Genomic DNA, 21,523 nt, shown 5'->3' with positions numbered 1-21,523 from the left:
TTAGTCAACTAAGACATACCATTATTAGTCTTTACTCTTCTACAACAGCAGGGAATACAACCGGCATATTGAATCATTGATATGAATCTTCCAAATATAATAGGGTTTCTAAAATCAAACTTCTAGGAAATCCCAAATGGTGCCTTAATGGGGGTCTGCAGGAAATGGCTTAAAAAAAGTCAAGATGGAGGCCACAATGATGTAATTGAAGATCTTCCTTGTTTTTATGTGTGTCACAAAATATATGAAAAATGTATGGTCACTGTTAACTTTTCAACTGTGGTCACCATGTTAACTTTTTTGACCACATATTACAGACACTGCTTACACTTCTTTTACATCAATTCAGAATCCCCAAAATGCATCCATTTAACAACATACGGTATATCCATTAAATATATACTAATAATACATACATGTGACACTTCCTTCCCCCTATGAGATACATAAACATGCTGTGACAAATGTGTGCTCAGATTAATAATGGATATAATTAACATAGTGCACACACACACACACACACAAACACACAATAGTTTATCTGTCAGACCCTCAACTTTATTCCCTTTTACTTTCGGGTTCTAACATTCTGTTGGGAGGGGTGAGGTCTGTCTGTGTTTCCTTCACTTTGTTCTTCACCCCTTTGATGCCTCTAGGTGTGAAAGGAAGAAGGAATGTGTCCTAGGCCAGCTGTCTTATCTCCACTCTGATGGGAAGAGGCCAAGAGGGAAACAAAATGCTGAGAACAGTCCCTGACAACTGCACTTATCAACTCGGTTCCCATAACAACTTCACACCTGAGAACTGAATGAAATCAAGCTGGACATTTGACGGTTGGGGTGGGGTTTCAAGGGGATGCTTTAATGTTACGTTTCACATGGGAAAATACTTGATCTTGCTCTACACTTCTGCGATCACTGTCCCTCAATAAAGTTCCTTTTGAGACTTCCAGCTTGGCATCACAGCACCACGGACGCAGGAAGATGGGCTCTGTCTTTTGCATCTGAATTTGCTCCGCTGGGGGACCCTGGAAAGGGTCAAAAGTCGCCCTTTAGAGGTGCCAAGCAAAAAGGGGACCCCTGTTTGATTGTGGGAGGGCAGAAGCCCTTCTGTTTGATCCAGAGAAGCCCTCCAAACTGGCAGGGGAATGACCCGCCATATTAATATGGCCAACCACTAAGCTGCTGACAGCTGAAGTCAAAAGTACCACCAAGCAACTTTCAAGCAACGTGGATGAAACTGGGTGAGACCTGATTCTCTCTTTAAATTCTAAGTTTTCTTTCCTGCAAAAGCTGCCCAAAGCATTCCCCCCCCATCAGGATAAAGGGACGGGAATTTTTACCCCACCCTCTAAGAAAAGGTAACTAACTACACAGGGAAAACAGAGCAATTATAAGATTGATTTTAATCTAACTGGATGTATATTCTTTTGAAACTTGGGGACTAAAAGTGTTCTTTTTTATTGGAGAATTTTGGGGGATTTTTTTGTTTTGTTTTTTTTAAAAAGACTTGAAAAACCACCATATCAGTTTTGGACTTAAAAAGCTTAAAATGGCATTGGTGACATCTTGTGGTGAATTATGGTATTACAATTTGTTATTGCCTAAAAGAGATTTGGCTTGCAGCCCAGACTTCAAATAAAATTTGTTTGACCATGGCAATTACCACCTTTGAAAAACCCAGCTGCAAAGAAGGGATTTCTGGGCAGCTTATCTGGCCTGTTTGAATTATGAATGTAAACTTTTACTAACTTTCAGAGCTATACTTGGGGAATTGCTTTCCTATTTCCCTGCATGAGAAGCATATGTTATTACATGAGATGATGGAACAGTTTGGATTATAAACTCTTACTTGACGAACAATTTCTACTATTAAGGCCACCTATAAAACTTAAAATAGTCTTCAACTTAATACACTATCAAGAGAATATGGATGAAGATCAGGAAAAAACAACAACAGACCCAGCCAACTGAAAAATCAGAAAGGGGAGTGACAACATTGAAAATGGAAAAGACTTTTTACAAATTAAGAAATCAGAATTTTATTTATTTATTTTATTTTAATTCCATTTATATCCCGCCCTTCTCCGAAGACTCAGGGCGGCTTACAAGCTTAGCAGTAGCCTTCATTCTATGTATATGTCTGCTTATTAGGGCTTTCACACACACCCCAACTGGCATTATTACAAAGTCAGCTTAATTGCCCCCAACAATCTGGGTCCTCATTTTACCTACCTCGGAAGGATGGAAGGCTGAGTCAACCTTGAGCCTGGTGGGATGCGAACCTGCACTAATTGCAGGCAGCTGGTGTTACTTAAGGAGGCATTAGCCCACTGCTCCACCAAGGCTGTATATATTTGAGGAAAAGGAAGAAGAACAGATTTTAATGGAAGATAAACCTATCAGGACAATTGTGGGAAATTGGCGTAATAGGGAGGTGATTTAATGAATACCAATGGGCTTGTCCTTCCAAAAAACCTTCAACCAAATGGTCTTTCTTATTCCAAATAATATATATATATAAATAGAGGGAGAACTATTTGATGATTCAAAGGCACTGACATGGAAGGTTAGTTGGCAAAGGAAGAAAGCCAGAGTAAGGCTGAAGAAAATAATGGATTTGACTTATTAGAGGGAATATTATATTACTAATTAGATGGCTGAATATGGTGGAAAATAGAAAACTTTTAGAAAATAGAGTAACATTATAATTAAATAGATAAGATATGTAACTAGACCATTAGACTTTGGCTGGTGGCCCCCAGGGGGAGGGCATTCTCAGTGGGTGCGCCAGCCCTCTGGAACTGCTTGCCAACCGAAATCCGGATGGCCCCCGACCTCCGCACCTTCCGGCGCGACTTAAAAACTTACCTGTTCCAGCAGTCCGGCCTGGCCTGATAGCTCTAATTGGGGTCCCAGTTTGTTTTTACTATTGTTTTTCACTATTGTTCAATCTGTATACCTACCTTACTCTGTACACCGCCCCGAGTCCCTCGGGAGAAGGGCGGTTTATAAAAACAAACAAACAAACAAACAAATAAATAAATAAATAAATAAATAAATAAATAAATAAATAAATAAACAGGGAAAAAGGAAGAAGTTGAGAAGGGAAACTTTTGGTCACCTAAACATAAGGTACTTGGAAATCATAAATAATAGTGTTTTCTTGAATATTGATGGGAAATTAAAGTTTGGGGGGGAGCAGTAATACAGGCATGTCAAACTGCCAGCCCATGGGCCAGATGTTTCACATCAAAACTACACCCATCCCATTGCTGGCAATGGGGGAAAAGTCATGATACATCGCACGATATCACGTGATGTCGCAAGTTTGACATGTCTGCAATAATAAAAGGTAAAGGTTCCCCCGCACCTGCGTGCTAGTCATTTCCAACTCTATGGGCCGGTAGTCATCTCCGTTTTAAAGCCGAAGAGCCAGCGCTTGTCCGAGGACGTCTCTGTGGTCATGTGGCCGGCATGACTAGATGCCAAAGGCGCATGGAACGCTGTAGTGGTCCCTATTTTTCTACTTGCATTTTTACGTGCTTTCGAACTGCTAGGTTTGCAGAAGCTGGGACGAGTAACAGGCGCTCACTTTGCCAAACTGCCAACCATCTGGTCGACAAGCTCAGCATCCTAACCCACTGAGCCACCACGTCCTTTCTGCAATAATAGGACATTGTTTATATAAGGATATTAAGTGCAAACGCAATTAAGATAACTATAGGATAAAAATTAATGATAAATGTAACAATGATGTTTTTACTTAGTTGAAAATAAGAATTCTGTTTGCCCAATATGAGAGATATTATTGGAAAGAGAGAGGAAGTATTTGATCTTTTAAAATTACTTAGACTAAAATGTTGTATATATTACTGAACTATTGGTTAACCCAGACAACACCTATAATGGTTTTGACTTATTAGAGGGGATACTGTATTATTAATCAGATGGCTTAACATGGTAGGAAATAGATAATTTTTTAGAAAACAGAGCAATACTATAATTAAATAGATAAGATTTGTAACTAGAATATTAGACTTTGCTATGAAAAGGGAAAAAGGGAGAAGTTGCGATAAGGGAAAGCTTAGTCACGTAAATATAAAATACTTGGAAATCATAAATAATAGTGTTAATTTGAATACTGATGGCAAATTAAAGCCTGGGGGGGGGAGCAATAACAGGACATTGACTGTATACAAGGATTAAGTGCAATTGCAATTAAGATATGTATAAGATAAAAATTAGTGATAACTGTAACAAAGATGTTTTTATGTAGTTGATAATAATAAGAAGAATTATTATTGTACTAGCCCAATATGAGATAGCAGATATTAATGGAAAAAGAGAGGAAATATTTGATGCTGTAACATGAGATTTATACTAAAGACTTATGTACACTATTGAACTATTGATCAACCCAGTCATCACATTGTTTTTTAAATACCCAATTGTAAAAGGAGAAAATCAATAAAATATTATATTAAAAATAAAGTTCTTTTTGAAACAATGCCAGTTTCAAGAATGGTGCTTTCTTGGGAGGGCTAGCTGAGGCAGGACCTTACATTAAGCAAGTTCTGCAAAAATATCAACCCAGAAAGGCAACCGCCCAACCATGGGGAACGTGCACACTATGTCCCTCCATGGCAGCAAATAGGATAAGACCGAATGCTGGGGAGAGTCCGTCGTCAAAAACCACTGAGAAGAAAGTTCCTCCATGTGTATGAAGGAGATGATCACCACAGAGAGCTCCGTGAAACCGAGATGGTCACTTGGGGTCAAGAAGAGAGAATAATGGGATGGAAGAGCCCAGCAAGTGACATTCACCTGAGGCAGCTGAAAGCAGGGCTAGAAGTGAGAGATGGAACTGCTCTACGATGAGGAGGAGGACCTGGAGAAGAGCAGGAATCAACCAACCAGATCCTGAATCGAGCTGTGCAATACATGGTGGAAGCCTTTCAGGACCTCAAAACGGATGGTGCAAGAGTAGGAGTGGGGAGCAACTTGAAGAAACTGAATGCGGCGGGAGTGAATCTACGACAACTGAGGCCACGGGGAGGGTGACTTGCTCCATGGAAACAGCAGTGACCACCCTGGCAGCACCACAGTGAGCAGACCCCAGAGGGATGAATGCTTCATCCACGCCACAAGAGAGAGCCCCACCTGAGGAGCCAAAACTGGTCCCTCTAGGAGTGAAAGTTGATGGGGACCCCCAGCAGCTGAGGTTCCTCCTTGCCCATGTCTTCACCTACATGCTAGTGTATGGGAGAACTCTCCCCAGTGAAGAAGCCAAAGTAAGGATCATCACCTTAGCCCTGGAAGAGACTGCAGCTCAATAGATGGTCACCCTGCACAACTGAGATGTGCTGAAGCTCCAAAACTTTAACCGTTTCATGACAGCTCTGAGACGGAGGTTCGAGGATCACCTGGCTGATCGGAAGGTGCAAAATCGCATAAAGACTGTGAGGAAGAGACGTTGACCGGTGGCAGAGTACACGGAAGAGTTTGAGACCTGGCATGCCACCACAACTGGCCCAAAGATCATCTGTTTCCAAGATGGGCTAAATGATGACCTGTACAATGCATGCATGGCCAGGGGAACCCCGGTGTGATTACACAAGTTGTGCATCCTAGCTGAAGAAGTGGAAACCAACCAGAATTGCAACCCATATCACTCCGGCAAAGCATGGAAATGATCTCCACTAGAGAAGAAGGGGGAACCAACTAAAGCCTTGGTTGCACAATCACACTCAACAACCTGCTTCAAATGTGGAAAAGAAGGTCATCATGCCATGGAGTGCCGCGGCAAAACTCTGAACAAGAAAGGCGAACGGCAGTCTGGAGGGAAGCTGACCAAGCCTAACCAACACCATTAAGACATGGCCCTGAGGAGTGCAGAAGTCACGGAGTTCCTTCCAACCTCAAAACCAAGGGATGAAACTCTGATGCCACCAGAGAATGAACAGGGGATGAAAGAAAGTGACTAAGATGATGACCCATTGGTAAGTAGGCCGATCACACCAATGACCACGCCCATAGAACTGTTAATTCCAGACAGAGAAGGAAAGATGACCCTAACTGCTCTCTTAGACTCAGGTGCACCCGATGCCTGGTCAGCCCAGCCCTAGCCAGGAAGTTAGGAGTCAGAATAAGAAAGTTAAAAAAAACCCATTTCATTCTGCCAACTTGACAGGTCCATCGCAGAGGGCATCCCGGCTATGTTAGCCACAGAATACCTGGGGCTAAACATGGGAAGCCACTCAGAAACTCTAGCCTTCATCGTGGCCCCTTGCATGGAATAGCCTCTTGTCCTAGGATTGGCGTGGCTGAAGAAGTAGAACCTGCTAGTAGATTAGAGAATGGGACATTTAAAATTCCCCAGGGAGAAAACCCCCTTACTGAGCAAACGATGCTGGTTGGAAAGAGAAGAAACATGGGGAATAACAGCTACCTTAAGCGGTGAAGCCATGCAGCCCATACTTAGAGAGTATCAGGATTTGGCAGAGGCTTTCAGTGAGAAGAGTTCGGATGAGCTGCCCCCCCCATCGACCCACAGACTGTGCCATCAAAATCATCCCAGGGGCTAAGCTGCCAAAGCCAAAGCTGTACACGATGATGCTTCGTCCGCTGAAGTAGTACGCGAGACAGCTGGCTAACGAAAACCTTTTATTGTCAGGAACCAGGCGAGGAACAGACTCGCAGCATATTTATTTATATCCCCAGCTGGCCGCCAGGCGACCAATCAGAGCTGTGCCAGTTTCCCGCTTGTCGTGTGGGCCAATCGGCGGTGGTGAGCTTTTGACAGCCCTCGGCTGTCAAGCTGGGTCGCGCCTGCGCAGTTTCTTGCAACTTTGACAGCTGGGAGCTATCAAGCGGTTGCACTTGCGCAGTGGCTACCGGCAGCTTTGACAGCTGTCAAAAGCTGCCGAAGTGTTTTACCTCATAACTATTTACAGGTGGTACATAACCATTAACATATTAATACACAACACCCCTTACCCCTTCCCCGAACTGGTGGGGTAGTCCTTCTGGTTGTTTTTTAGTCGCGTGCCCCATTCATAGTCTTGTAAGTAGGCCGGTGGTTTCCTGGTTGTCTTCGAATGACGGAGGGGCGCTGCTGTAGTTGGCTCTCTTTCCCCCGGTTCTGGATGCGCTAGTTCTTGGTCCGGGTCTGGATCCTGGGCTTTGTGGGCCCCTTCGTTAAGTGTGTTCGGTGGGGGGTGAGTGTTAGTTCCTGGAGTGGTGCAACACATTGAATTTTCCCCGCTCCCCCTTTCCCCCCAGTTTTGCGGGCTGCGTTGATGCAATTGATCGATGTGTCATCATAGGTGGCAGTTATTACCGGCATCAATTATGTATGATAAGGGTCCAGTTTGTTCAATTACAACCCCCTGAATCCATTTGTTCCCTAGCCCGTAGTTTCTTGCCCAGATGGTTTGGCCGTTGTCCAGGGTTCTATGAGGAATGGGTTGGTCTGGTTCTGCCGTTGTCCTATACGGGTGTAATCTGTCAAGTCTAGTCATAAGTCGTCTCCCCCAACGCAGTTCCACCAGTGATTTTCCGGTGGTCGTGCAAGGGGTGGTGTGTTGTGCCAGTAAGAATTGCGCTAACATGCGGTGGCAGTTTCCCGTGATGATTTTCCGCAGTGCATCTTTGGTGGACTTTACCATAACCTCAGCCAAGCCATTCGACGAGGGGTGGAACGAAGCCATCGTGATGTGTCTAATAGAGTTCTCCGTGGTGAAAGTCTGGAATTCACAGGAAGTAAATTGGGCGCCGTTATCGGATACCAGGACATCGGGCAGGCCGTGTGTGGCAAAAAGCCCCCTTAGTACCTGTACTGTGGCAGTCATAGTCATGCTACTGACTGGCACGACCTCCAGCCACCTGGAGTAGCTGTCAACTACTATTAAAAATACCTGTCCTTGAAAGGGTCCCGCAAAGTCTAAGTGCACCCGGGACCAGGGATTTTTGGTTGTCTCCCATCTGTGGACGGGGGCTTGTGGTTGTGCAGGTCTGACAACCTGGCAAGGGTAGCAGCCGGCTACATGTGTCTCGATTTCTGTGTGTATGCCCGGCCACCAGACGTAGCTCCTTGCTAACGCCTTCATTTTAACTGTACCAGGGTGCCCGTCATGTAATGTGTTCAAAACCTTGGGTCTGTGTTTTTCGGGAACTACGACCCTATTCCCCCACAGTATGCACCCCAGGTGTGATGAAAGTTCCGTTCTCCTCGAGAAATATGCTTGGAACTCAGGACCGGGGCACTTGGATTGCCATCCAGAGGCAATCCAGGTTAATATTCTGCTCAGGATCTTATCTTTAGCTGTGGTGGCAGCAATGTCTTTAGCTGTGAGGGGGCATTCTGGTAATTCTAAGATTGCCAAGATGTTCCCAGCTGGAGCGGGGTCGGGGTCTATTACCGGTAGGGGAAGTCTGCTTAATGCATCAGCATGCCCCATTTCCTTCCCCGGCTTGTGGATCAATTTAAATGAATAAGCAGATAAAAAGGTAGACCATCTAAGAATTCGGGGGGATAGAATTTGGGGCGTCTGCTTATCCCATGTGAAAATTCCCAGTAGTGGTTTGTGGTCTGTGAAGATGGTGAATTGCCGTCCGTAGAGGTAGTCGTAAAAAATTTTCACGCCAGCAACTATCGCTAAAGCCTCCTTGTCAATTTGAGCGTAATTGCGCTCTGGTTTGGAAAGCGTTCTGGAGTAAAACGCTATTGGAATTTGGTTCCATTCTGAGTTAAATGACTTAGAACAGCCCCGATCCCGTAAGGAGAAGCATCGCATGCGAAACATAGGGGCATTTCATCTTTGTAAAGTGTTACAGTGGAATTACTGGTCAGCAAGTTCTTAAGGAGCTGGAAACTGGAGTCATGCTGAGGAGACCAGGACCATGGGGTACCCTTGTCAAGTAGTCTGTGCAGGGGTTCAGCAATGGTTGCCTTGTGGGGCAAGAAGGCATGATAAAAATTTAGTAGCCCCAGAAAGGCTTGTAGCTCCTGTTTTTTTTTAGGAGTGGGTGCAGTTTTGATGGCTTTGATTTTTGGGTCAGTGGGGTGAATTCCCCACGAGTCAATTTTGTATCCCAAAACCTCTGTTGATGGTACCCCAATAGAGCATTTATCTCTTTTTAATTTAAGTCCTGCTGCCCTGAACCTGCTTAGAACTTCCCGCAATTTGTTTGCCAAATCCCCTTCTGATTCTCGGGGTTTTTTGGAAGTCGGCAAGGTGTATGCTGGTGGGTTGTAGGGAAATTTGCTGCTGGCTGCGGCTTTAAATGCTTTTATAAGTCTTCCACGAAATGAAGGAGACCGAGGATCTTGAATCAACTTCCATTTCACAGGGAACCCCGTGTAGCAGGACATTGATTTTAACCTTTGGCTTTAACACTAGATGGACCGCCCCCACCCCCTTATTCCTACCTACAGCTAGTACTAGGGACCTAGGGGGCTTTTTCCCATTGGTCGTGGTCGGACTTGTACCTGCGGATGTCACCTCCAATTCGTGCAGGTTCTCCCGGTTCTGGCTACGGCATAGGGCTCTAAGGTGTCCCGTTTTGCCACAGCCATGGCATTTGGCACTGTGGAAACGGCAGGACACTCTTGGGTGGTTTCCACCGCAGCTGGCGCATTTGGCTCGGATGCCTTGCTGATTGGTGCTTTTGCTGTTTGGAGGGCCCCCTCGGTTGTCACGTTGGATCTTGAGCTTTTCAAACCTCCGTTGGACAGTGTCTATATCGGTGGAGACGTTGTTCTCTCCGAAGTCACTGGGGGCGATGTCCTCCTGGTGCACGGACCCGTATGGTCCATTGTCTAGTGGTCCGGGTTTCTCGCAGTGGTTGTCTTCATAAGCCATGACTTCCATGGAGACCTCGGCCAAGATCAAGGTGGGCTTAGTGATCAGCTTCTTCTGTAGGCACTCGTCCTTCAGCCCGATGACTACCTGGTCACGGATCCGGTCCTCCAGATCCAGGAACCGGCATCGGCGTGCGGCATGCCTGACTCTTGCTATGAAGTCGGTGGCGGATTCATCAGGGAGTTGACAGCGCCGCGTGAAGTTTACACACCAGAATAGTTCTGATTTGGTTGGCATGAAATGCTTACTCAGTCCTTCTGTGAGTTCTGCATACGGTATGGTGGCGATGGGCTCTGGACTGAAAAGTCCTACGGCCATGTCGTACACGGCTGGTCCACTGAGGCAAAGGAGCGCCGCTGCCTTGGCCCGGTCATCCGTGCTCTTGTTGACCAGCAGGAACCCTTCTACCTGGCCCCAATGCGACTCCCAGCACTCAGGATGGCGAATGTTGAACTCACGGATGTGGCCGAGGTTGGCCATACTGTCCCGGTTGTGGGTACTGCTTCGCAGGCATTGAGGAAGTTGTACTCCCCGCCGGTGACTTCAGCTGTGACTAGTTCCGAGCCGTGGGAAAAAATTTCTTTTTTCCTCGGCTAGTGACTTCAGCTATGCGAAGCAGTAAATCCCATCCTCGTTGCCAGTGCTTCGTCCGCTGAAGTAGTACGTGAGACAGCTGGCTAGTGAAAACCTTTTATTGTCAGGAACTGGGCGAGGAACAGACTCGCAGCGCCTCTATTTATACCCCCAGCTGGCCGCCAGGCAACCAATCAGAGCTGTGCTGGTTTCCCACTTGTCGCGCGAGCCAATCAGCGGTGGTGAGCTTTTGACAGCCCTCGGCTGTCAAGCTGGGTCGCGCCTGCACAGTTTCCTGTGACTTTGACAGCTGGGAGCTGTCAAGCGGTTGCGCTTGCGCAGTGGCTACCGGCAGCTTTGACAGCTGTCAAAAGCTGCCGAAGTGTTTTACCTCATAACTATTTACAGGTGGTACATAACCATTAACATAACATATTAATACACAACAGATGACTCCTAGGGAATTAAATGAACTATGTCAGTTCACTGATAAAAGCCTGGCCCATGGGTTCAGCCAGCCAGCCAGATCCCAGGTGGCCACACCTGTGTTATTCAGAGAGAAGAAGGATGATTCTCTTCATCTCTGCATGGACTATAGAGGTTTGAATGCTGTGTGTGTGGAAAATGTGTACCCTTTGCCCATCATGAAAAATATGCTAGCCCATCTAGCAAAAGGAAAGATATTTTCCATTAGACCTGTGAGAGGCATACTACAGAGTTAGAATCAGAGAGGGAGGCAAGTGGAAAACTGCTTTCAACTGTCATCTTGGTTGTTTCCTATTTAAGGTACTCCCCTTTCGTTTGCAAAGAGCTCCTGTAGTGTTCATGCAGCTGATCAATCCATGGGCATCTATATAAGGGAGTTTTGGTGTACCTGGACAATATATTAATCTACACCAAAACAAAGGCTGAACACATGAAACTGGTCAGGCAGTCCTGAATAAACTCTGGGTAGCCAAACTTTATACAAATTTGTCTAAATGTGAATTCTACAAAGGAAAAATTGAATACCTGGGCTACTAGATCTTGTATGAGGGGGTGGAGATGGATCCGAACAAAGTACACACCATTTTGGAATGGCTGGCCACCCCACACCAGAAAGCAGCTGCAGAGCTTCCTGGGTTTTGCGAATTTCTGCTGACAATTCACCCCTTCTTTTGCCCAGATTGCCTTACCTATCACAAACCTGTTAAAAACCAAAGGGACTAATAAGCCAAAGCCTAGTCAGCCCCTGAAATGAATTATGGAGTGCCAAATGGCATTTCAAAAGCTAAATAGGCTTTTCTCAGCAGAACTAATTTTAGAACAGCTGGATCCAGAAAAGGGGTTCGTAATTCAAGCTGATGCCAGTGATGCAGCAGTAGGGACAATGTTACTCCAAGAAAATGAGAAGGGCCAATTACAACTATGCACCTATATCTCCCAAAATATTATCAGAAACCAAACAGCACTGGGAGGTCTGGGAGAAGGAAGCTTATGCAGTAAGCTGGGCCCTCCTCATCTGGAGGTACTTCTTGGAAGGGAGCAAAATCCCTTTCCAAGTATGGATCGATCATATAAACATAGAAGCTCTCAAAACGCCTAGGAACTTGTCCCCTAAACAAGCATGGTGGGCCCAAAACTTTCACCAATTCAATTTTACTCTCCATTAATTGTTGGGGGGGGGGAATTAGAACTCCCCAAAACTTTAAGGCAGATCCACCCTGTAATCCATTGTAGCTTGCTGAAAGCAGAAGTAACTTCACCTTTAAGGTCAAAAGCAACTCCTTCTATATTCACTTCAAGAATTTTCTGTGTTAACATTTGAATCCTATCCAATATTTTCTTCCTTTATCACACCACCATAGATGGTATAAAGTCCCTTCTTTACCTTTACATTTTCAACATTCATTTGAAATACCTTTATACATTTTGATCACTTGTAAAAAATTTCTTTTAAATTATAATTTAATGTAAATTTTAATCCTTTATTCCACATATTTTCCATTTCTTTAAGCATTATATTGTATCCAAAATTCCTTACCCACTGAATCATGCAATGTTTTACTTGTTCATTTAGCATCCTTGTCTCCAAGAGTCCTTCTTTCTTAAGATGTGGTTTGAAGTGGGTTCTGACATTAGACAGGATCTACATTAAGAGTCAACCTGGAAGGAAGAACCTTACCAGGGGACTTTGCAAATAAAATACAATGTCTAACAATGAGGAAGGGAAGTAGGGAAGCCCCATGGAAAGGGAACTTTCCCACCAACCAAAATCCCACCAACTATTGGAAGCTGAAGCATCATATTCCTCCGGGGAAGAGATGGTGGAAACGCGCGACCACAAACCGTGGTGGTCGATGGGCATTAGAAGGAAAAGCGAGTGGGAAAAGGCATAGAGGAAAGTGACCCTGAGACGGGGAGGGCCACCAACCTGGATGGAAGCAAGAGGTGGAGAGTTCCCTGCATGTCAGCGAAGAGGACGGGAGTTATGAACCACATGCAGACTGGATCCTAGAGAAAGCTATTGACCTGATGAACAAAACCGCTTGGTTCTCTAAGGGAGGAGAAACCTGAGTCGCGCAGCCACACCAGTGCCTGGAGCTGCAACTGGAGAGACAGTGTGGGGGATCCGGAACCTGTAGCACTGGGGGTGTCCACTGAACCCGGAGCTACCACCTCAGCAGCCCCTACCACTCGCCCACCAGCAGATAGGAATCAGGATGGGGGGCAATACCACCAGCGGCATAGGCACTGATCCATTCAAAAATTCCTGCCTCTGGAAGCAAAATTCAGGGGGGAGCCGCCACGCTTGGGGTTTTTCCTAACTCAAATCCTCAGTTATATGGAAGAATAAGGACAGGACATCCCCAGTAACAAAGCCCACATCCGCATCGTGCAATCCACCCTGGACAGACTGGCCGCAGACTGGGTAGTGAACCTGCATGACTTCAATGCCCCAGAACTCAATGACTTCAACCAGTTCATGTCATCCTTGAGGAGGTGATTTGAGGACCCCTTGGCTGACCATAAGGCCCAGTAGAGAATCAAAACAGTGAGGCAGGGCAGACAGCCAGTGGCTGAATATACCCAAGAATTCCAGGCCATTGCCAACAAGCTGAACTGGCCGGAAGACATCCTCCTTAGCCATTTCAAAGATGGGCTAAACTACGATCTGTATCATGCTTGCCTGCCTCGAGGAGACCCACAACACCTCGATGACTGGTATGTCCTGGTAGAGGAGGCAAAGATAAACCTACTGAAGAGTCACTGCTGAGGAAAACCATGGGCCTGCCCACCTCCTGAGCAGACAGGCGAGCCAGCGAAACCACCGGCTACAGCTAAGAAATCAACAGGCTGTTTTAAATGCGGGAGGGCCACCATGCCGCAGAATGCTGCTGAAAAGCCCCTCAGCGCAAATCAGACCCATTACCATCCAGGAGAACAGGGAATTCCCCAGCCAAACCAAAAGAACCTGCCATGAGGGGGACAGAGGCTGTAGAATCCCAAATGCCTGCCAAGGAAAAGGAGAGAACTCCAGCCTACACCGCAGGGGCAGTGGACACCTCGGAGGACAGCTCAGAGGGCAAATCCCTGGTAAGTGGATCCATTCCACCCATCCTGAAGACAGTGACTATATTAGTCCCCTCCATGCCCGAAGCTGTCAAAGTGAAAGCCTTAATAGACTCTGGCTGCACCCGCTGCCTCATTAGCCTGACGCTAGTGGGGAACTTGGGCATTCCGGTGAGGAGACTAAAGCAACCAATCTCCTTTGGCCAGTTAGATGGGTCCATAGCGGGGGGGGGTACCAGCTACCCTAGCCACCTTACCAGTTCACCTGTCCCTGGGGACCCATGAGGAAGATATAACATTTGTATTGACCCCAGGCATGGAATGCCCAATGATTTTAGGGCTGGAATGGTTAAAGAAATGGAACCCCTGGGTAAATTGGAGGACAGCAGAACTCAACTTCCCAGAGGGGGTTTGTGGAAACTTAAAATCCGAAAGGCCCCCACCAACCCTAGGAGCAGAGAAAGCATCAGTGGGAGAAGAGAAGGGGCTACCAGAAATACTGGAAGAATACCAGGACCTTGCTGAAGTTTTCATTGAGGAACAGGTGGATGAGCTCCCTCCTCACTGACCCACGGACTGTGCTATAGAAATTAAACCTGGGGCAAAACTCCCGAAGCCCAGGCTGTACTCCATGAGCCCTAAAGATATGGGGGAGATGGAAAGATTCATAAATAAAAACTTAGAAAGGGGATTTATTGAGCCTGCCAAACCCAAAGTGGCCGCTCTAGTCCTGTTCAGGGAGAAGAAGATGGCACAATGCATTTGTGCATGGATTACTGGGCCCTTAATGCAATTAGTGAAAATAACCTGTACCAACTAACCCTAATGAAGGATATGGTATCCCACCTATCGAAAGAAAGGTTTTCACCAAACTAGACCTAAAACAAGCATACTACCACATTAGGATCATGGAAGGAGACCAATGGAAGACCACATTTATTTGCCCAATGGGTTGCTACCAGTTCAAAGTTCTGCCATTTGGACTGCAAGGGGCACCCACAGTTTTTATGCAATTAATCAATGAAGTGCTAAGAGAGCACCTACATAAGGGGGTCCTGGTTTACCTAGATGACATCCTGATCTTCACTGAGACCAAGGAGGAGCATATTAATCTAGTAAGAGCAGTTCTAAAATAATTGCGGGCCGTCCACCTATATGCAAAACTATCAAAATGTGAATTCCAATAGGGAAGAATAGACTACCTGGGGTATCGCATATTCCCGCAGGGCATCAAAATGGACCCCGAGAAAGTCAGGGCAGTATTAGAATGGGCACCATCATGCACAAGAAAGCAATTGCAAAGTTTCCTGGGTTTTGCAAATTTCTACCGCCAACTCATCCCTTCATTCACCCAAATAGTCCTGCCCCTCAAGAACTTGTTGACAATGAGGGGAGGCAGTACTGAGACACCTGGATCCTAATAAACCTTTCGTAATACAGGCAGACACAAGCGATGTGGTGGTGGGAGCTGTATTATTACAGGAAAATGACGAGGAGGCACTGCAACCATGTGCATATATGTCCAGGAAACTCCCAGAGACAGAACAATGTTGGGCCATGTGGGAGAAGTAAGCTTACGCTGTGAGATGGTCATTACTTACATGGTGTCATTTCCTTGAAGGAAATAAAATCCCCTTCCATGTCTGGACAGACCACAAAAATTTGGAAGTGCTAAAAACACCCAGGAAACTCACTCCGAAGCAAGCCTGCTGGTCTCAGCATTTTCACTGATTCCATTTCACACTTAAACACTTACCAGGGGGAAAGAATTTCCTGGTGGATGTACTGTCTCACATGCCCCAATATAACAGCACATGGACTACTGACTCTAAACCACTTATGCCCGGACAACAACTGGCAGCACCAGTAACCACCAGGGCCCAAGCTAAAATGAAGCCGCAGCTGGATAGCCAAACTGGGATCGAATTCCGGAAATTCTTGGAAACAGATGAATGGTTCCAGAAAAATAGACATGTGTGCACAATCAAACACGGACTACACTGGGTGGGGGAGAGGTTATAAATACCAGCCACCCAGAGGATCAATTTCATGCAGTTGTGCCATGATACAAAATCAGCATGACATTTTTGGTTTGTAAAAACCTTACATTTAACTAAAAGGCAATTTTGGTGGCCATCCTGAAAAAGGACATAGAAAGCTATGTGGCCAGCTGCCAAACATGCGTGACAGCTAAGAGGCTGTAAGGAAAGTCGCCTGGACTGTTACAACCAGTGGCGAACCCCTCAGCCTCTTGGAAAGAAGTAGCCATGGACTTTATAGTGGAAATTCCAGAAAGCAACGGGAACACTGTGATCTAGGGGGGTTAAAGATCTGTTTTCTAAACAGGTGCACTTTATGCCTTGCCAAAAGATTCCCACTGCAAAGACCTTAGTGAAATTATTCGTTCAGCACATTTACAGACTGCATGGAGTACCTCAACGCATCATATCTGATAGGGGCAGGGCTTTTTTTCTCATAGAATGCTCAGAACAGCGTTCTGGCACCTTTTTTTACACACACACAAACACACAAAAGCTTTTGCACAAGCTATGCTACTCCCTCCAAACTCGTGCGTCTACTTTCCTCGCTCATCTTCCAAAACTCCAAACTAGGACGCATGAGTTTGGAGTTGGAGAGGGCGAGCGAGAAAAGTAGGACACGTGAATTTGGAGTTTGGGAAGGCGGGCATCCAATGTCGACTGCCGGTTCGGCACTGTCAGCAAGAGTTTGCATGGGAGCAGGCCGGTGAGGAGCACATGGCAAGGTTACCGCTCCATCTGCTATCGGCCAGCCCTTAGCAGGCGCTGAGCAGAGAGCAAACCTGCAGCATGACAAACCCCCACGGCCTCGACAAGGTGCTGAAGATGTCTCTGCAGAGGAAGACCAATGTTCATTTGGCAGCTGGTGTGTGTGTGTCTGTGCGCGCGCGCATGTGTGCATTCTGTGTTTCACAGCCTACTTCCCTTGCTTGCCTTCTCCGAACTCCAAACTTGGAAGACGAGCGTAGGACGCGCGAGTTTGGAGTTGGAGAAGGCAAGCGAGGGAAGTAGGACGCACGAGTTTGGAGTTTGGGAAGGTGAGGAGATTTGGAATTTCTCTCAGGCTAGTTTAGCTGTTGGAATTGCTCACAAGATTGGAAGCTCTCTGTGTGTGTTTCCTTTCTGTGTTTCAGAGCCTCATGAGTTTAATGAGATTTATTCCTAGATATAGATGTGCAGGACTGGCGTCTTAAAAATAGCTATCCTCTCACTGCACACATATTTGAAATGTTGGGTAGCATTGGATAGATTAGATTTTTCCTTGTTGTTAAGGATGGCTTCAAACGGGAATGAGGCAAGGAGCCCAATAATCTTCCCTCCTTTCTCTATTTTTGAAAGCAGAACCAGCCTTATGTTAAGGCCCTGCTCACTTTCCCAAACTCCAAACTCGCGTGTTCTAGGGCTGCAGAGTGATTTCACTTCCTCCCGCCCAGCTGATCTGAGCAGCAGAAGCATTTTCGAAACTTCTGGAGCTCACATCCATGGCCATGAGGTGATTTTATGATGCTCCAGCAGCCCAATCTGGGCGTCGGAGGCCTGCAAAATGCCTCTGCTGCCCAGATCTAGGGCTGCAGAGCAATTTTGCTTCCCCCCCCCCCACGGCTGATTTGGGCAGCAGAAGCATTTTGCAGGCCTCCGAAGCCCAGATGGGGCCGCTGGTGCATCACAAAATAGCCCCACAGCCATCAATGCGAGCTCCAGAGGCTTCAAAAATGCTTCTGCTGCCCAGATCGGCTGTGGGGGGAGGAGCGAAATTGCTCTGCAGCTGTAGATCTGGGCGGCAGAAAAAAAGAGAGATTGAGCCAGCAGGGAAGCAAAAGTGTGGGGAAAGGAAAGCATTGCAAAGTATGCAAACTTACAAAAAGGGAATCTCTCTGTCTCTCACACACTGTCTTCCCCCACCCCCTTTAATATCATGTCTTCCCCCACCCCCTTTAATATCAGTGAGGCTCCTCCAATGGACCATGACCCAGCGTTTGCCCCGGTCCCATCCCCCCTCCGCCAGAGACCCTCAGATTTGCCCCAGTCCTGCCCAGCTCCGAACAAGTGCCCCTGATGCAAGTGATGTTGAGCTGGCCACGCCCACACAGTAGGCCACGCCCATGCCAGATTAACAAGATGAGAGTTCCGGCACCTTTTTTTTTTTTAAGAAAAAAAGCACTGGATAGGGGAGTGCAATTTACATCAAAGTTTTGGAAGGAATTTTTATCCCTCTTAGGAACTACTCAGGGACTAACATCTAGTTATCCTCAGCGGAATGGTCAATCAGAACGCGGGAACTCTGTACTTGAGCAATACTTAAGTTGCTTTATTAATTTCCAACAATCAAAATTGGACAGACCTACTCCCTTTCGCAGAAGTTGCTTACAATAACGCAGTCCACTCTAGCACAGGCTACACTCCTTTTCAAATAGCCATCAGTCAAAGCTTCAACCCTATGCCAGAACTAATCCCAACTGAACCAGAAATCCCATCGCTGAAAGAATGGATGGCACAATTGCTAAGCATTGGGCCAATTGTTAGGAAAGCTTTAGACAAAGCTAGGCAAGAATACAAAGCACAGGCAGACAAAAAGAGAGTCGAGCCCATTCAGGGTAAGAGAGATGATATATCTATCTACAAAATACCTAAAATCCCTACAGCCCTGCAAATTCTTGGACCAAAACATATAGGACCTTTTCCAATGAAAAGAATCATAAATCCATTAACAGTAGAATTATAACTACCCAAAAACCTTAGGCAAATACATCCAATGTTTCACTGCAGTTTGCTAAAAAGGGAAACACAGTCACCCTTACGGCCAAAAACCCCACCACCACCACCTCCAATCATGGTTGAAGGAGAACAACACTTTGAAGTAAAAGAAATCGTAGATTCTAGAAAGTATCATGGGAGAATTCAATACTTAGTAGCTTGGAAAAACCTTCCCTCCTCAGAAAATGAGTGGGTCGATAAACACCACATCAGAGCACCGAAGCTGCTAAGGAAGTTTCCTACAAAATATCCCAACAAGCCAGGCTAACATTTATAATTTTGTCTCCTCTACAGGCGGATCTCTCCCATCTTTAAGGGGAGCAGGATGTCAGAATTCATTTATATTTCATTTCTAGCTATCTTTTCTGTGCAAACCCAAATCTCTCTCTCACACACACACCCAATTCTGCCATTCCCAAGGAGGAGAGGGAACAAGCATGGGTTTTTATTGCTGTCACTTCCTTCCTCAAATGTAACCTTTTGTTTATGCCACCTACCTGCTATCCATCACAATAAGATCAATTACTCTCTCACTGGGCATTTTCCCTCTCATCTTATGGGCAACTAAGAAAGGGGGTGGAATGAAACCCTCCGGAATCTGGTTTGTTTCTCTGGATGGAATGTGAGGGGTTGGAAATGATCCTGCTACAAATGGTCTGATGTCTCTCCTCTCCACCTGGAACTTGGCTGATCCAGAACTGACCGAATGAACTGTGGGGTGGGGCTTGCTTGGGGACATTTAAAAATATTTAAAAATATCGATCTGTGAAGGGATTTCTCAGATCCTGTCTATTATACCCACTAACTTCTATTTCTTAGTAAAAGTTCCTGCTTAGACAACCTTGTCTCCAAGAGTCCTTCTTTCTTAAGATGTGGATTGAACACGATATTAGCTTCCATTCATTTTGGGGATATTTTTCCCCCTGTAATATAGCATTTATTACATCCTTTAATGGCTGAAGTTCATCTTCAAAACATTTATAACATTGACTTGTAAGTCCATCTGGGCCTGGGGATTTGCCTGATTTCATTTTTCTTATAGCTTCTGCTATTTCAAAGGCAGTTATTGGGTCATTCATAAATTGACCCTGAGTTTGTGAAAGTTTTGGCAAATTTTGCCTAAGCAAATATTCATCTATTTTTGACCTTCTAACTCCTGCATCCTATACAAATTAGAATAAAAATTGTGAAAATATTTTTTAATCTGGTCATTATCAGTTATTACTTTATTACCTTTACAATTTCTTTCAATCATTCTCTTTTCCTTCTCCTTTTTAATCTATATGCCAACCATCTCCCTGGTTTATTTGCAAACTCAAAGTGTCCTTGCTTGACACAACTCAATTTTATTTCTATTTCTTGAACTGTCAACATAGAGAGTTGTTGGCATAGTAAATTAATTTGGTGCAAAATTTTAGGGTCTGTAGGTGACTTTTGCAGATCTATTTCTGTCTGATTGCTTCAAGTATCTTTTGGGTCTTTTCCAAAGATTTTTTCTTCTCTAGCCAATTGTATTGTATAAAGTAACCCCTCATAACTGCCTTACTAGCTTCCCAAAGTTATTAGATAAGTCCTTTTACCTAAATTGTTATAAAAATATTTGTGTAATTTCTTTTTACAGTCCTTTACAATTGACTCTTTTTGTAAAATAGATTCATTTAATCTCCATCTATAACTCAAACTCTTTTTTTCTAAGGACCAATACAACTGGATTATGGTCAGAAAAAGATTTAGGTAGAATGTCAACTTTCAAAATTATATTTGCTAAGTTTTTAGAGATCCATATCATATCAATCCTTGAGAAGGATTTGTGCCTTTCTGAGAAAAAGGTATATTCTCTTGCAGAGCCATTTTTATGCCTCCATGAGTCTGTTAGTGTTAAACTGTCCATCATTTCAAAAAATGACTTTGGTAGTTCGCCCTGGGATGGTTTGATCCCTTTAGTAGATGTTCTATCCCAAAGTGGTGAAATCACTCCATTTCAATAGCCCAGTATGTGGAACCAAATGGCAATTAGGCTGCGATAGCCTTTCCCCCCCACTTCTGGGTATAGTTTTGCAGCTTGGCTCCAGAACTCAGTGTTATTTCATTGAACAGTTCCTTCAAACTGTGGTTTGATATCAATTCCAGAAGTGCCTCTTGTTCTGGAGAGGAAAGGTCAGAGTTCTGAATATTGCCCAAGGTGAAGGGTGATGCAACCCAGCAAATTCTAGTATCACATCCTGTTGAGACGAATGGAAAATACAATGCAAACTCTGTGTGCAATTTTTCCAAATGATTTTTGATGGCTGTTTCAATGCCCTCAGTGTCAACAATAGAATTTAGTTCAATAAACTCTGACACATTGGGAAATGAGGTAATATTCTTTTTTTCTACTTGTCCTATCCACAGGGAGATTTTTTTGTGGAAGGCACAAACTTTGTCTTCCATAACAAACATGTTATGACCGTGGCCCTGCAGCGACCGATTAAATTCATTTAGCTTTTTAAATATATCAGCCAAATAGGCAAGGCAGGATACCCAAAAGACATTTTGAAACTTTTCTGCTGGGGTGATGAAACATTTGTCAGGAACAGGTGCATTTCATCTCGTAGCTCGAATAATCTCGATAATGTTTCACCTCTTGACAACCAACGTACTTCTGTATGAAAGAGAAGAGTGATGTGCTCAGAATCCAAATCCTTGCATAACTGTCGGAATAAACATCCATTCAATGGCCGGCTTTTGATGAAATTTATTA

The 21,523-nt window shown here is 45.1% G+C and overlaps 1 protein-coding gene across 4 annotated transcripts in view; it reads right to left on the bottom strand.

The window, feature by feature from the left end:
- LOC310639676 (E3 SUMO-protein ligase ZBED1-like) overlaps window positions 1–21,523 on the bottom strand; it is a 329,070-nt gene that overhangs the window by 49,442 nt on the left and 258,105 nt on the right. The window contains exon 3 of one of the 4 annotated variants that reach the window (XR_014492369.1): window positions 21,403–21,424. The exons of the other annotated variants lie outside the window; for them this stretch is intronic. The gene's annotated coding sequence lies outside the window, so the exon portion shown is untranslated. Of the gene's footprint in view, window positions 1–21,402; window positions 21,425–21,523 lie in introns of those variants that run through there. 4 annotated transcript variants of the gene reach the window in all.

The sequence above is a fragment of the Vipera ursinii genome, assembly GCF_947247035.1.
Source record: "Vipera ursinii genome assembly, chromosome: 4".
NCBI lineage: Eukaryota > Metazoa > Chordata > Lepidosauria > Squamata > Viperidae > Vipera > Vipera ursinii.
Note: the sequence above shows the minus strand (reverse complement) of the source record. Positions and strands in the feature narration are given on the sequence as shown.